The sequence below is a fragment of the Pristiophorus japonicus genome, chromosome 4 (genome assembly GCF_044704955.1).
Source record: "Pristiophorus japonicus isolate sPriJap1 chromosome 4, sPriJap1.hap1, whole genome shotgun sequence".
In the NCBI taxonomy this organism is placed as follows: Eukaryota; Metazoa; Chordata; class Chondrichthyes; family Pristiophoridae; genus Pristiophorus; species Pristiophorus japonicus.
In genome coordinates, this window is record NC_091980.1 from 215,545,874 (window position 1) to 215,559,928 (window position 14,055).

Here is a 14,055-nt window from a genome sequence, read left to right on the forward strand (position 1 = left end):
AATGTATTGCAGAGCAATTCACTGAAGTAAGAAAACTGGAGAAATTTAAATTTAAAAAGTAATTTAATACTTCATCCTCCTCCAAGGGTAGGAGTGACTGACCGGGATTGGAAATACTGCTGGAATCCATCCAAAATTATTTACATGAATTGACCACAGGACATCCACCAGGATCACATTAGGAGCTGTGGGAAGGAACGATGCCCGCCCTGCCAGCTCAGAAAATCCAGGTCCTTAAGTCTCCCTGTGTTGATTCAATTCCATTCATACCATATACATTATGCTGCAATTTTTTTCAACTAATGTACACCAACTTATAGAAAATGTTATTTCCATTTGTTTGCCCAATTGCGTAACTGATCTAAATAACCCCCAGCTTCTTTTCTGCAGATCTTCAGCTGCATCCTCTGTCTCTACACATTCCATATTTTAACGCATTTTAACAGTGAGGGTTGTTTAATTCAGATCACAGAATTGTGCACTAGTTCCCCCTACTTGCACTACTAAAAATAGCTCTCTTATTTTGATGGCAGAACTGTAGACCCACATTTTCAAAGGCCTACAATTCTTTTTTGGGGGAAAATGGAGTCATTGCCAAGACATGATCCAAACTAAACAAACACCAATGTAAAAGTACCTTCTGTGCTGTCAACAAATTTGGCAAGCTTACATTTGCTTTCACTATCCAGATCACAACACCTGGGGGCCACTTATTAGCTCAAGTTTGAATGTTGTTCAGGTCTTGCTGCATGCGGGCATGGACTGCTTCATTATGAGGAGTTGCAAGTAGAACTGAACACTGTGCAATCATCAACAAACATCCCCACTTCTGACCTTATGATGGAGCGAAGGTCATTAATGAAGCTGGTTGGCCCTGGATACTGACTTGAGGAACTCCTGCAGCGATATCCTGGGGCTGAGGTGATTGGCCTCCAACAATCACAGCCATCTTTCTTTGTGCTACGTATGACTCCAGTCAGTGGAAGGTTTTTCCAATGATTCCCATTGACATCAATTTTATAAGAGCTTCTTGATACCACACTCAGTTAAATGATGCCTTGATGTCAAGGGCAGTCACTCTCAACTCACCTCTAGAATTCAGCTCTTTTGTCCATGTTTGAACCAAGGCTGTAATGAGGCCTGGAGCCGAATGATCCTGGCGGAACCCAAAGTGCCCACCTTGGCATGGGCAGCACCAATCTGGGCTGGCTGGCTGACAGGCAACACCAAGGGCACTGGCGGAGTGGCAGTGGTGGGAGGATAAATGCTGTCATCCTGCATGAGGACAGCAGGTTCTTGCTCCACGGAGCCACTGCCACTCCCATAGTGCAGCACTTTAGCATTAGTAGCCATTTAATGGAGAGCAGATCGCTGGACTGCTGTGACACACTGAAAGGCTCCTTCAACACTGCTAAATGTAGCCACTGCAGCAGTTGTCTGAGCTTGCGTGACAGCAAACTGAACCTGCATGAGAGCAGTCTGAGCTTGCATGACTTCAGTCTGAGCTTCCACTGCAGCATTCAGATGTTGGATAGCTTCTGCTTGTGCTCCAATGGAAGCTGAGACATCGGCCATCAGAAGCTGCATCATGGATGGGTCCACAAGTGCACTAATCGATCTGTCCATTCCTTCCATGCTGGAAAGGATGGGCTCCAATCTCTGCACAAAGCCTTGTGCAAGGTTGGTGCCAGACTCCTCTATGCTCCTTGATATTGCACTCAGGCTTTTTGGCAGGCCTGCCAATGCACCAAGCATTTTGTTGTGCATACCCATCAGCCTTCTTCTGTAGGCCACCCCATCAAAGTCCTTATCTGAGTCTTCTGGAGCAGATTTTGTGTGCAACTTCATCCTCCGGGGAGCTGGCACCTGCGCTACCTTTTCCCCTGCCCTACCTTTTCCCCTGCCCTGGCTGCAGCTCACTCATGCCGGGTGACTCACCACATGCAGATTCCACCTCCAAGCTACCCTCTAAAGTCCACGCAGTGCCAGTATCTGAGCTGGTGGCTGCAAGTGTCAAATTGAGTGATGGTGGTTCTTCTTCATCGTCACTCTCCTCTCCCTCTTCTTCTTGCACTACTGGTTGGGCAGGTCAGATTTCTTGGGTCTCTGAAATGAGAAAGGCACAAGGGTAGGGTTGAGGTAAAAGGATGGGGGGAAAGCAAGATGTGCGTGCCTACACCATGTGCAGCTTGTAAATCAGAAGAGATTGTGGGATAAAGGGGAAGTGGGATGTGAGAAGGAGAATTACGTATGAGGAAACCAGCATCATGTATTCTTTATTCCCACCACGGGCCGCGGGATTAGAGATGCACCTCCCAAGAATGGCCAGCACCACCTCCTCCATGGGGGTGAGGTTATCCAGGCGCACCTGTCCCCTGCGGTTAGGTCCTGCTGACGCTGGTTATAAGCTAAACTTTTCCTGCAAAAGAAATGGAAGTGTGTCAGTGAGATTTATGCAATGTGTTTGGGTGATGTGCCTGTCATGATTAAATTGCTGGCAGTGTGTGCAAGTTGTGAGATGTGGGTGTAAGGATTGCAGCAGTGGTAAGTGTGTGAGGGCGAGCTGAAGCTATGAATGTGAGATATGAGCCATGTTTGATAGAGATTGTTGCTAGTGAGTGACGAGGGTGTGGTGTATTGAGCTGTGTGTGAGCCTAGTGGTGCAGATGGTGGGATATGGCATTTGAAGTTGAATTCACTGACCTTGACCACACGTGTGAGGCCATTAAACTTCTTCCTGCACTGTGCCCAGGTCCTCGGGGATACACTGCTGGCAGTGACCACAGCCGCTTTCTGCTCCCATTGCATTTTACACTGTTGCCTGGAGGCCAGGCTGGCCCCCTGTGGAAACAGCACACTCTCCGTCTATCCATTTCCTGCACCAAGTTTCCAGTGCTGCATCTGAGAACCTTGGTGAACGGTCTCTCCTCTGTTGTGCTATCATTAATTGTTGTTCATTGTCTTCCCCAGCCAGTTCAATGAGCTGCTGCATGCAGAATGCGCCTCCTCTTTAAGAGGTGCAGACTTCCTTTAAGTAGTACATAGGATTACATAGGATATACGGTACTCAGACCAACCAGTCGATGCTAGCGTTTATGCTCCACTTGAGCTTCCTCCAATCTTTCCATATCTAAATCTATCAGCTTAACCCTCTATTCCCTTCTCCCTCATGCTTGTCTAGCCTCCCCTTAAATGCATCGATACTATTTGCTTCAACCACTTCCTGTGGTAGCGACTTCCACATTCCCACTACTCTTTGGGTAAAGAAGTTTCTTCTGAATTCCTTATTGGGTTTCTTGTTAACTATCTTAAATTGATGGCCTCTAGTTATGCTCTTCCCCACAAGTGGAAATATTCTCTCTGTATCCACGCTATCAAAATCTTTCATAATTTTAAAGACCTCTATTAGGTCACCCCTCAGCCTTCTTTTTTCAAGAGAAAAACGACACAACCTGTTCATCCTTTCCTGATATGTATACCCTCGCATTTCCGTTATCATCCTTGTAAATCTCTGCACCATTTCCAGTGCCTCTATATCCTTTTTATAATATGGCGAGCACAACTGTACACAGTACTCTAAGTGTGGTCTCACCAAGGTTCAATACAGGTTTAGCATAACTTCCCTAATTTTCAATTCGACACCTCTAGAAATAAACCCTTGTGATTAGTTTGCTTTATTTAATGGCCTTTCTAACATGTCTCGCAACTTTTAGTGATTTGTGTATTTGTACTCTGAGATCCCTTTGTTCTTCTACCCCACCAGACTCGCATCCGACAAGTAACAAGTGATCTCTCTATTCTTCCTACCAAAATTTAATACCGTACATTTATCAGTGTTGAACTTCATTATGCCAATGATATACCCATTGTGAAAGTTTATTAATGTTATTCTGTAATTTGTTGCAGTCCTCCTCAGTATTGACTATTCCCCCACCCTCCCCCCGCCCCCCAAGTTGGTATCATCTGCAAATTTAGAATTGCATTTTTGATTCCAAGGTCTAAGGGGTCGAAACTCGATACCGCTGTTTTGGAGGTGGTGATACCGCCTGATCGATGATTTTACCACCAAGTGGTAATCACCGCCTCAAAATGCCAAATTTAGTTTTACCGCCCAAAGATGAGACAGCAGCGTTAAAAGTGGCATTGCACACTCATCCTCGGGCGCCATTGGAGCGGTAGCTCAGGAAGCCTACAGAATTTCCTGACGGTAGGCTGCCGGCATGCGAGTTGATAAAAATGAAAAAAAACATTTCCGAAAACTTCTCTGACCCACACCCACGCTTCCCCACTGGTGCCATTAATACATAAATGCTGAAAAAATTAAAGTTAACAACTTACCTTGATCTCTGGACAATACCGCCCCGGGATCCCCGATGTACCGACAGCTTTTCCAGGCTGTACAAACACCTACTGGTAAGATCACCATACCTAATTTCGCAGCTGCAACACCAAGAGAGTGTTGGACGCTCGATGACGTCACCATGTGGGTAGTGGTAGAGCGCGCAGCGGTACCTCTTGGCGTCGCCCCCACCGCCCAAGTAAATTTCTCGTGAGCCGAGGAACCCGCTCCCCGCTGATGTTAAGTCCTTAGCTGCCCAATGGCCGCCCCTCTCCGGCGCTAACAGGTGGCGTTGCAAACGGAATTTTGACCCCTGAATCGTTAATATAAATTGTGAGTGTTATGTATATAAACATTGTAACTGTGTAAGACTTTCTACCAGAGGGCGCAACTGTTGGAGGCCCAAGGGTCACCTGCACACCTCGTGCAAGGGAGTATAAAAGGTTGTCTGCCATGTTGCTTAGGCACTCTGGAGTTGTATTAAAGAGACTAAGGACACATTAGTTTTAGCTCACAGTACTCAGTCCTGTGACGTTCTTCCATACTTAACAATTGGCGACAAGTAACAGATTACGAACTTTCACGCGGTCATGGCTGCCGTTGGTATTTTAGGGAGATTTGTAGAGGGTGATGATTGGGAAGCCTTCATTGAGCATCACGACCAGTACTTCGTGGCCAACGAGTTGGATGGGGACGATAAAGCGATCAAGCGCAGGGCGATTCTCCTCACAGTGTGTGGGTCGACAATATAGGCCTCATCAAGAATCTGCTAGCACTGGAGAAACCAGCAGAGAAGACATATACAGAGTTGTGTAAGCTGGTTCTGAACCACCTCAAGCCAAAGGAGAGCGTCTTAATGGCCAGGCATCGCTTCTACACGCACCACTGCTCCGAGGGCCAGGACGTGGCGAGTTATGTCGCCGACCTGAGGCGCCTTGCGGGAACTTGCGAATTTGCTGGATTTTTGGGGGAAATGCTATGGGACTGTTTTGTGCTTGGCATTGGCTATAAGGTCATTCTTCACAGGCTGCTGTCCACCGAATCCCTAGATCTAAGCAAGGCCATCACGATAGCCCAGGCATTCATATCCATGAGCGATAATACCAGATATCTTCCAGCATCGAAGCTCACTGGCAAGTACTGTGCATCAAATAACGTTGCTAGCAGGCAGAACTGCATATGGCAGGGCCTACACGTCTGCATCTGTAAGACATAGGATGACTCAGAGTCTGCCATCGGGCGTGAATGCAAATCCATTAGCACCATGTTGGCGCTGTGGGGGTAATCATCGAGCCCATCAATGTCGATTCAAGCACTACGTTTCCAAAGGCTGCGAAACAATGGAGCACCTCCAGCGAATGTGCAAGAGTGCTACGACTCACCATGTGGCAGAATCGGCAGAGGATGATCGATCCGGCGCGGATCATGCAGAACAAACAAGTGAGGCAACTCAACCTGAGGAAGAAGTGTATGGGGTACACACCTTCATCACTAAGAGCCCTCCTATCATGCTGAAAGTCAAATTGAATGGTATTCCGGTATCAATGGAGTTGGACACGGAGGTGCGTCAGTCAATTATGAGCCAGAAGGCTTTTGAGAAACTATGGGGCAACAAGGCACAAAGGCCCAAACTGAGCCCGATTCAGACCAAGCTGCGCACCTACACCAAAAAGCTCATACCAGTCATTGGCAGTGCGGCAGTTAAGATATTGTACGATGGAGCTGTGCATGACTTATCATTGTGGATTGTACCAGGCGATGGCCCAACGCTATTCGGCAGAAGCTGGCTGGGAAAGATGCGATGGAACTGGGATGACATCAAAGCACTATCTTCAGTGATGATGCCTCATGTGCCCGAGTGCTCAGCAAGTTTCCGTAGCGATTTGAACCAGGCATCGGCCACTTCACAGGCGCCAAGGTGCAGATCCATCTAGTCCCCAATGCAAGGCCCGTTCATCACAAGCTCGAGCGGTTCCATATATGATGAGGGAGAAAGTCGAGATCGAGCTGGACGGACTTCAATGAGAGGGAATCATATCGCCAGTTGAGTTCAACGCGTGGGCCAGTCCAATTGTTTTCGTGTTGAAAAGCGATGGCACTGTCAGAATCTGCGGAGACTACAAGGTAACGATCAACCGAGTCTCGCTACAAGACCAGTACCCGCTACCCAAGGCGGATGACCTGTTCGCAACGTTAACGGGGTGGGGGGAGGGGAAATCATTCACCAAGTTGGACCTAACCTCCGCCAAGATGACACAGGATCTGGCTGAATCTTTGAAAAGATTGACGTGCATCAACACACACAAAGGACTGTTTATATACCACAGGTGTCTTTTTGGGATTCGCTCGGCTGCTGCCATCTCTTTACAATATACATCAATGATTTGGATGAAGGAATTGAGTGTAATATCTCCAAGTTTGCAGATGGCACTAAACTGGATGGCGGTGTGAGCTGTGAGGTGGATGCTAGGAGGCTGCAGGGTGACTTGGACAGGTTAGGTGAGTGGGCAAATGCATGGCAGATGCAGTATAATGTGGATAAATGTAAGGTTATCCACTTTGGGGGCAAAAACGCGAAGACAGAATATTATCTGAATGGCAGCAGATTAGGAAAAGGGGAAGTGCAATGAGACCTGGGTGTCATGGTTTATCAGTCATTGAAAGTTGGCATACAGGTACAGCAGGCGGTGAAGAAGGCAAATGGTATTTTGGCATTCATAGCTAGGGAATTTGAGTATAGGAGCAGGGAGGTCTTACTGCAGTTGTACAGGGCCTTGGTGAGGCCTCATCTGGAATATTGTGTTCAGTTTTGGTCTCCTAATCTGAGGAAGGACATTCTTGCTATTGAGGGAGTGCAACGCAGGTTCACCAGACTGATTCCCGGGATGGCAGGACTGACATATGAGGATTGACTGGATCAACTGGGCCTTTATACATTGGAGTTGAGAAGGATGAGAGGGGATCTCATAGAAACATATAAAATTCTGATGGGACGGGACAGGTTAGATGCGGGTAGAATGTTCCCGATGTTGGGGAAGTCCAGAACCAGGGGTCATAGTTTTAGGATAAGGGGTAGGCCATTTAGGACTTAGATGAGGAGAAACTTCTTCACTCAGAGAGCTTTTAACCTGTGGAATTCCCTGCTGCAGAGAGTTGTTGATGCCAGTTCATTGGATATATTCAAGAGGGAGTTAGAAATGGCCCTTACGGCTAAGGGGATCAAGGGGTATGAAGAGAAAGCAGGAAAGGGTACTGAGGGAATGATCAGCCATGATCTCATTGAATGGTGGTGCAGGCTCGAAGGGCCGAATGGCCTACTCTTGCACCTATTTTCTATGTTTCTATGTCTATGTTTCTATCTTCCAGAGGAACATGGGGAGTCTGCTGAAATTGGTTCCGCGCACTGTTGTATTTCAAGACGACATCCTGATCACCAGTCATGACACCACCGAACACCTGCGCAACCTGGAAGAGGTTCTAAGTTGACTAGACAGAGCGAGACTCAGGCTGAAATGCTCCATGTGTGTTTTCCTGGCGCCAGAGGTTGAATTTTTTGGGAGAAAGATTGCGGCAGACGGCATCAGACCCACGGACTCAAAGACAGAGGCCTTCAAGAATGCACCCACACCACAGAATGTGACAGCTGCGTCCGTTCCTGGGACTTCCCAACTATTTTGGTAACTTTCTACCCAGGTTAAGCAATTTGCTGGAACCGTTGCACATGTTGCTATGTAAGGGTGACAACTGGGTTTGGGGTAAATCTCAAGAGACAGCCTTTGAGAAGGCCAGAAACCTACTTTGTTCTAACAAGTTACTTGTACTGTATGACCCGTGTAAATGATTAGTGCTAGCTTGTAATGTACCTTCGTACGGGGTCGGCTGTGTGTTACAGCAAACCAATGTATTGAGCAAACTTCAACCGGTTGCATACGCGTCTAGAAGTCTGTCTAAGTCTGAAAGAGCCTACAGTATGGTCGAGAAAGAGGCGTTAGCATGTGTATATGGGGTTAAGAAAATGCACCAATACCTATTTGGACTTCGGTTTGAGCTTGAAACCGACCACAAACTGCTCATTTTGCTGTTTTCAAAAAGCAAAAGGTATAAATACCAATGCTTCGTCCCGCATCCAAAGATGGGCACTAACATTGTCCGCCTATGACTATGTTATCCATCACAGACCAGGCACAGAGAACTGTGTTGATGCCCTCAGTCGGCTACCATTGCCCACTACCGGGGTGGAAATGGCGCAGCCCGCAAAATTGCTTCTGGTCATGGATGCTTTTGAGAACGAGGGGTTACTCGTCACTGCTCGCCAGATCAAGACCTGGACCAGCCAGGATTCTGTGCTATCATTAGTAAAGAGTTGCGTCCTCAATGGGAGCTGGTCGGCCGTTCCCGGGGAAATGCAAGATGAATTTAAGCTGTTTCACCGACGCAAAGATGAAATGTCCATCCAGTCGGATTGTCTCTTATAGGGTAATCGTGTGGTTTTGCCAAAAAAAAGGCAGGGAAACGTTTATACGCAACCTACACAATACCCACCCAGGCATAGTCATGATGAAGGCTATAGCCAGGTCGCATATTTGGTGGCCCGGCATTGACTCGGACTTAAAGTCATGCGTACACCAGTGTAACACGTGCTCACAATTGAGCAATGCACCAATGGAGGCTCCATTGAGTCTGTGGTCATGGCCCTCCAAACCGTGGTCCAGGATCCACATCGATTTTGCTGGCCCCTTTCTCGGAAAGATGTTTTTAGTTGTAGTGGACGCTTGCTCTAAATGGATTGAATGCATAATCATGTCATCCAGCACATCCACTGCCATCATTGAAAGCCTCCGGGCTTTGTTCGCCACCCATAGTTTCCCCGACGTCATTGCCATTGACAATGGACCATGTTTCACCAGCTCAGAATTCAACGAGTTTATGACCCGCAATTGCTTCAAGACTGTCAGGTCTGCCCCATTTAAGCCCACATCCAACGGTCAAGCGGAACAGGCAGTCCAAACTATCAAGCAGAGCTTGAAACGTGTGACGGAAGGCTCCTTGCAGACCCGCTTATCTTGGGTTCTGGTCAGCTACCGGACGCGACCCCACTCGCTCACTGGGGTTCCCCCTGCAGAATTGTTAATGAAGATAGCACTCAAAACCAGGCTCTCCCTCGTCCACCCAGATCTAAATGATCATGTGGAAACCCGGCGTCACCGGCAAAACATGTACTACGATCGCATGGCTGTATCGCGTGACATTGATGATAATGACCCTGTGTTTGTCCTTAATTACAGTCATGGTCCTAAATGGGTCACTGGCACTGTCTTGGCCAAGGAGGGGAATAGAGTGTTTATAGTCAAACTATTGAATGGACAAACGTGCAGAAAGCATTTTGATCAGACCAAACTCCTGTTCACCAACAACCAGGAACAACCTGAAGAGGACATCACCATCATCGATCCACCAACACATACCCAACCAGCAATTGACCTCGCTGTCAATCAAGAGGATGAACCCACCATTCCCAACAGCCCTGTCAGACCAGCAGCACCGCAGTGCAGCATGGTCCGACCAACTCACCCATGCCAGAGTTTGAACTCAGATGATCAACCAGGGATCATAGGGCCCCAGATCATCTCAACTTGTAAATAATTTGCATCAAAGACTTTGGGTGGGGAGTGATGTTATGTATGTAAACATTGTAACTGTGCAAGACTTGGTTTTGTTAAATGAAAAACATTTAAACTGAACATTTGTCTGAAATCATCAGTATTTCTGTAAAAACCAACCCTTCCCCCCCGCCCCCCGCTTCTCCTCCCCACCTTTACCCCTTCCTCTTCCCCTCCTGATTCCAAGCCACATGGTCGAGGAGCTCCTCAGGCGATGCTTCATTGGGGGGGCGGGGTGGGGGGAATGACAGCCAAACCGCTGCTTGAACGGATACAGGAGAGGACGTTCCCGAGGTGGGACCGTGCTCCCAGCCAGAAGCAAGATGTTGCTACTGGCTCTCATGCGTGGTTGGCAATGGGTGTGCGGCACCTTGGGGTGCAATGCCGCACTCCGGGACCACTGGGAGCCTTCTGCCACCAGTGTTCCTGGCTACCACCTTCATTGCACGCCCTCTATGGCAAGTATATCCTTCCTTGGGTAAGGAGACCAAAACTGTACACAATACTTCAGGTGTGGTCTCACCATGGCCCTATATAATTGCAGTAAGATGTCTTTACTCAGACTCAAATCTTCTTGTAATAAAGGCCAACATAACATTTGCTTTCTTAATTGCTTGCTGTACCTGCATGTTAACTTTCAGTGATTCGTGTATAAGGACACCCAGATCCCTCTGAACACCAACATTTCCCAATCTCTCAACATTTAAAAAATAATCTTTTTTATTTTTTCTACCAAAAGTGGACACCATGCTCCCATTATTCCATGAAAAAAGGCTAGGAAGGCAACCTGTTCCCAGGCATCACCATCAATTGGTGCTTAGAACTCACAGGATTTATTCAAACAACAACATGTATTTATATAACACTGTTAATGTAGTAAAACATCCCAAGGCACATCACAGCAGCAGTATCATACCGAGCCACATAAGGAGATATTACGACAGATGGCCAAAATTTGGTAAAAGACATAGGTTGCAAGTAGCATCATAAAGGAAGAGAGTGAGCTGGAGAGGTTTAGGAAAGGAATTCCACAGCTTCGGGTCTAATGGCTGTCAATGGTGAATCGATTAAAATCACGGGTGCACAAGACACCCAAACTGGAAGAGCGTAGAGATTTCAGAGGATTGTAGCGCTGGAGGAGGTTAGAGATAAGAGAGGGACAAGGCCATGGAGGGATTTGAAAACAAGGATAAGAATTTTTAAATCGAGGCATTGCTTAACCGGGAGTCAATGTAGGTCAGCGAGCACGAGGTGCTGGGTGAATGGGACTTGGTGCGAGTTAGGATACAGGCAGCAGAGTTGCAAACAAGATCAAGTTTATGTAGGGTGGAAGATGGGAGACCAGCCAGGAAAGCATTGGAATAGTCAGCCGGAATTTTCTCGCTGCAGTGCGTGTGGGTTTGGAGACGGGGCAGCAGTAAAGGTTACAGAAAATGGGAGTGCGTTAGGAACACGCCGTCATTCCACCTCCTCACGCCTATAACTCAGGCACATTTGTCAGCGCACCACAGACCCTCGGGTAGAGGCGGGGGACGTAATTCATCTCATTAAATGCTTATTATGAGACCCTTAACAGGGATTTTGAACCAGACCTTTTCAATTTCACTGGATCGCCACGTGAATCACACAGCTCGAGAACCACGTCTGTCAACCTGAGTCAGAAACTCAGTGGCCATTGATCGAGGTCATTAATGGTGAGCATGGAAATCCCAATAAATACTCCCCCATGACATTTGTTTACTTGCCTATGGGAAAGACTCTTGCTGACTCCATTTTGAGCACAGATTTAGGTGTCTAGAGTTTCCAAGGGCTCGAACCTCCACTTTTGAGCTTATCACCCAAAAATGGGCGTTATTTCCGGCGTGCGTGGTATAAAAGGGTTTTCAGATCGTCGGTGTCTCACCCATTCACAAAACACCAAGTTTTCATTTTTGAAAATGGGCATTACCGTGAGCGATATCAAATAGGCGGTAGCGTTAAATTTTTTTGACCTTCAGCCATAAAGTGTGTCCGTCCTTAGCAACGGCATGGCAATGCTCGATTCCCACGATTCAGGAGGTCAAGGGTCACCATGACATGTGCAGAAGAGGAGACAGAGAGAAAGGGTGCTCAGAGGGACTGAAGGCATGGCTGGGTGTGGTATGGTTGCTTTGGGAGGAAGGAGGGAGACTTTAGAGCCTCACAACAAGTAGAGGAAGAAAAATTAGCTGTTACCAGCCACATATTTGCCTGAATTTGGCCTATAATGGAGGGAGAGGAGGAGGCATCACAGCACGCTGTGGAGACTGACGTAGGAGAGAGCAGTGAGGTGGGAGAGGAGCACATTGGAGGCCGCAAAAGAGCCAGGAGGTTCTCGGAAGAGGCAAATGCCTCCCTCCTGCAGGAGATCGAGTCACGCTTGGGTGATTTGACACAGGGAGGGTGTGGGAAGCCCACCCCAAAGGCCTACCAAAGGATATGGACTGAGACAGCAGAGGTGGCCTCGTCGGCGACCAACGAGGTACATGAGGGCAACTAATGCCGCAAACGATGGAACAACCTCGTGGGATCTGCAAGAGTAAGTATGACATTGATTTACATGTACTTATGTATTTATATAATTTGATTTGTAACATGAGTGACTATCAGCAGATGTGAGGTTTTGCACATTGACCGGGAATGTTTTACTCAAAGCCTGTGGTCACGGTGTACGTCTTCAGGTAAAGAATGATAATAATCATAATAATCATGATTACATCTGTCGGTTATGTTTTCTATCAGTGTCTGTGACAGTACCTAACAATGATATCACGCAATGATCTCATGCCATGTCGTCCTGTCACCTTTTACAGAAGAAGCTATCGACAATGAGGTCCATGCAGAGGCAAATGGGTGGCAGGCTACCAGTCTCCAGCGACATCACTGACATGGAGGAGCGAGTGCACTCGTGGGGAAGCACTCCCGGACAGCCACGGACGTATCTGCAGACCCTGAAGTGATGTCACGTGAGTAAAGCTTACACCATTGCGTGATGTAAAGTCAATAGATGCCACACCAACTCATATCCGACCAATCATATATCATAGATGATTTCTTAAAATGTCATAGAAATAATGCTGGCCTAATGAAAATCATTGCAATCCACAATGTGTTGATGGTCATGAAATGTGATGTCTGCGATGATTTTGAGAGCGGTGGTGCTTTTGTCATGCATATGCTGTGTGTAGCGCTGGACTCACCTTGTCACCCTAGAACCTCCTTCTCCTCCACGCTCCAGAACCATTCCACCCCAAGGCCATGTATTGGTCCTCCGGTCATTCCCACCTTCATTCTGGAGGTGCCAGACCCAAGCACCTCTCCACAGGGCACCCCTTTTGTCCCCAGGACGGTGCCGACCCCGCGGAGGCCTCGTGGACGCGGCAGGTCTGTTCCACGAGCGTGACATGACAGCGATGAGATGGTTCCGTTGTCCAGGAGGACTGTAGACATTGGTGACCAGCTCATCGAAGCTTTGGGGGGCATATCCCGACAGCTGGCCACCTTGTCCGAGTACATTCCGCGCATGGCGGAGTCCATGGATATGATAGCCAGGAACACTGCTGGCACAGCCCTCCCAGTGGTCCCAGAGTGTGGCACTCCACCCCTAGGTTCCACCACTGCGAACGACAGATGCGAGCAAGGACCAAGATCCTGCTTATGCATCAGAGAATGTTGCCCCCTCAGCAACCTGCACTCCCGTACCCATCCAACCAACGCATCCGCCTTCATTCCCCCCAATGAGGCACCGCCTGAGGAGCTCCTCAGCCAGGCGTCGTGGAGCGAGGAGGGGAAGGAATCGAGGTGGGGAGAAGAAGAGAGAGGTTAAGGAAAGTGAGGTGCACGTGCGTAGATGACGGCTGTATTACATCTCCACCTGGATGTATGCAATTTGTTGCAATGTATGGGTGCTGGGGACCACGCTCCTGCTTTGCCTTTGTATTCTGTGTTGCTGGACATGTTGACCATGTGATTTATGTCAATGGTGGAAAAAGTGGGATGTGGGTGGGGGTTGGGTGTTATTGGCTGTGTTACTTATTA

At 47.8% G+C, this 14,055-nt stretch overlaps 1 protein-coding gene across 10 annotated transcripts in view; it reads right to left on the bottom strand.

The window, feature by feature from the left end:
- ttc6 (tetratricopeptide repeat domain 6) overlaps positions 1-14,055 on the bottom strand; it is a 630,178-nt gene that overhangs the window by 495,156 nt on the left and 120,967 nt on the right. The window lies entirely within an intron of this gene.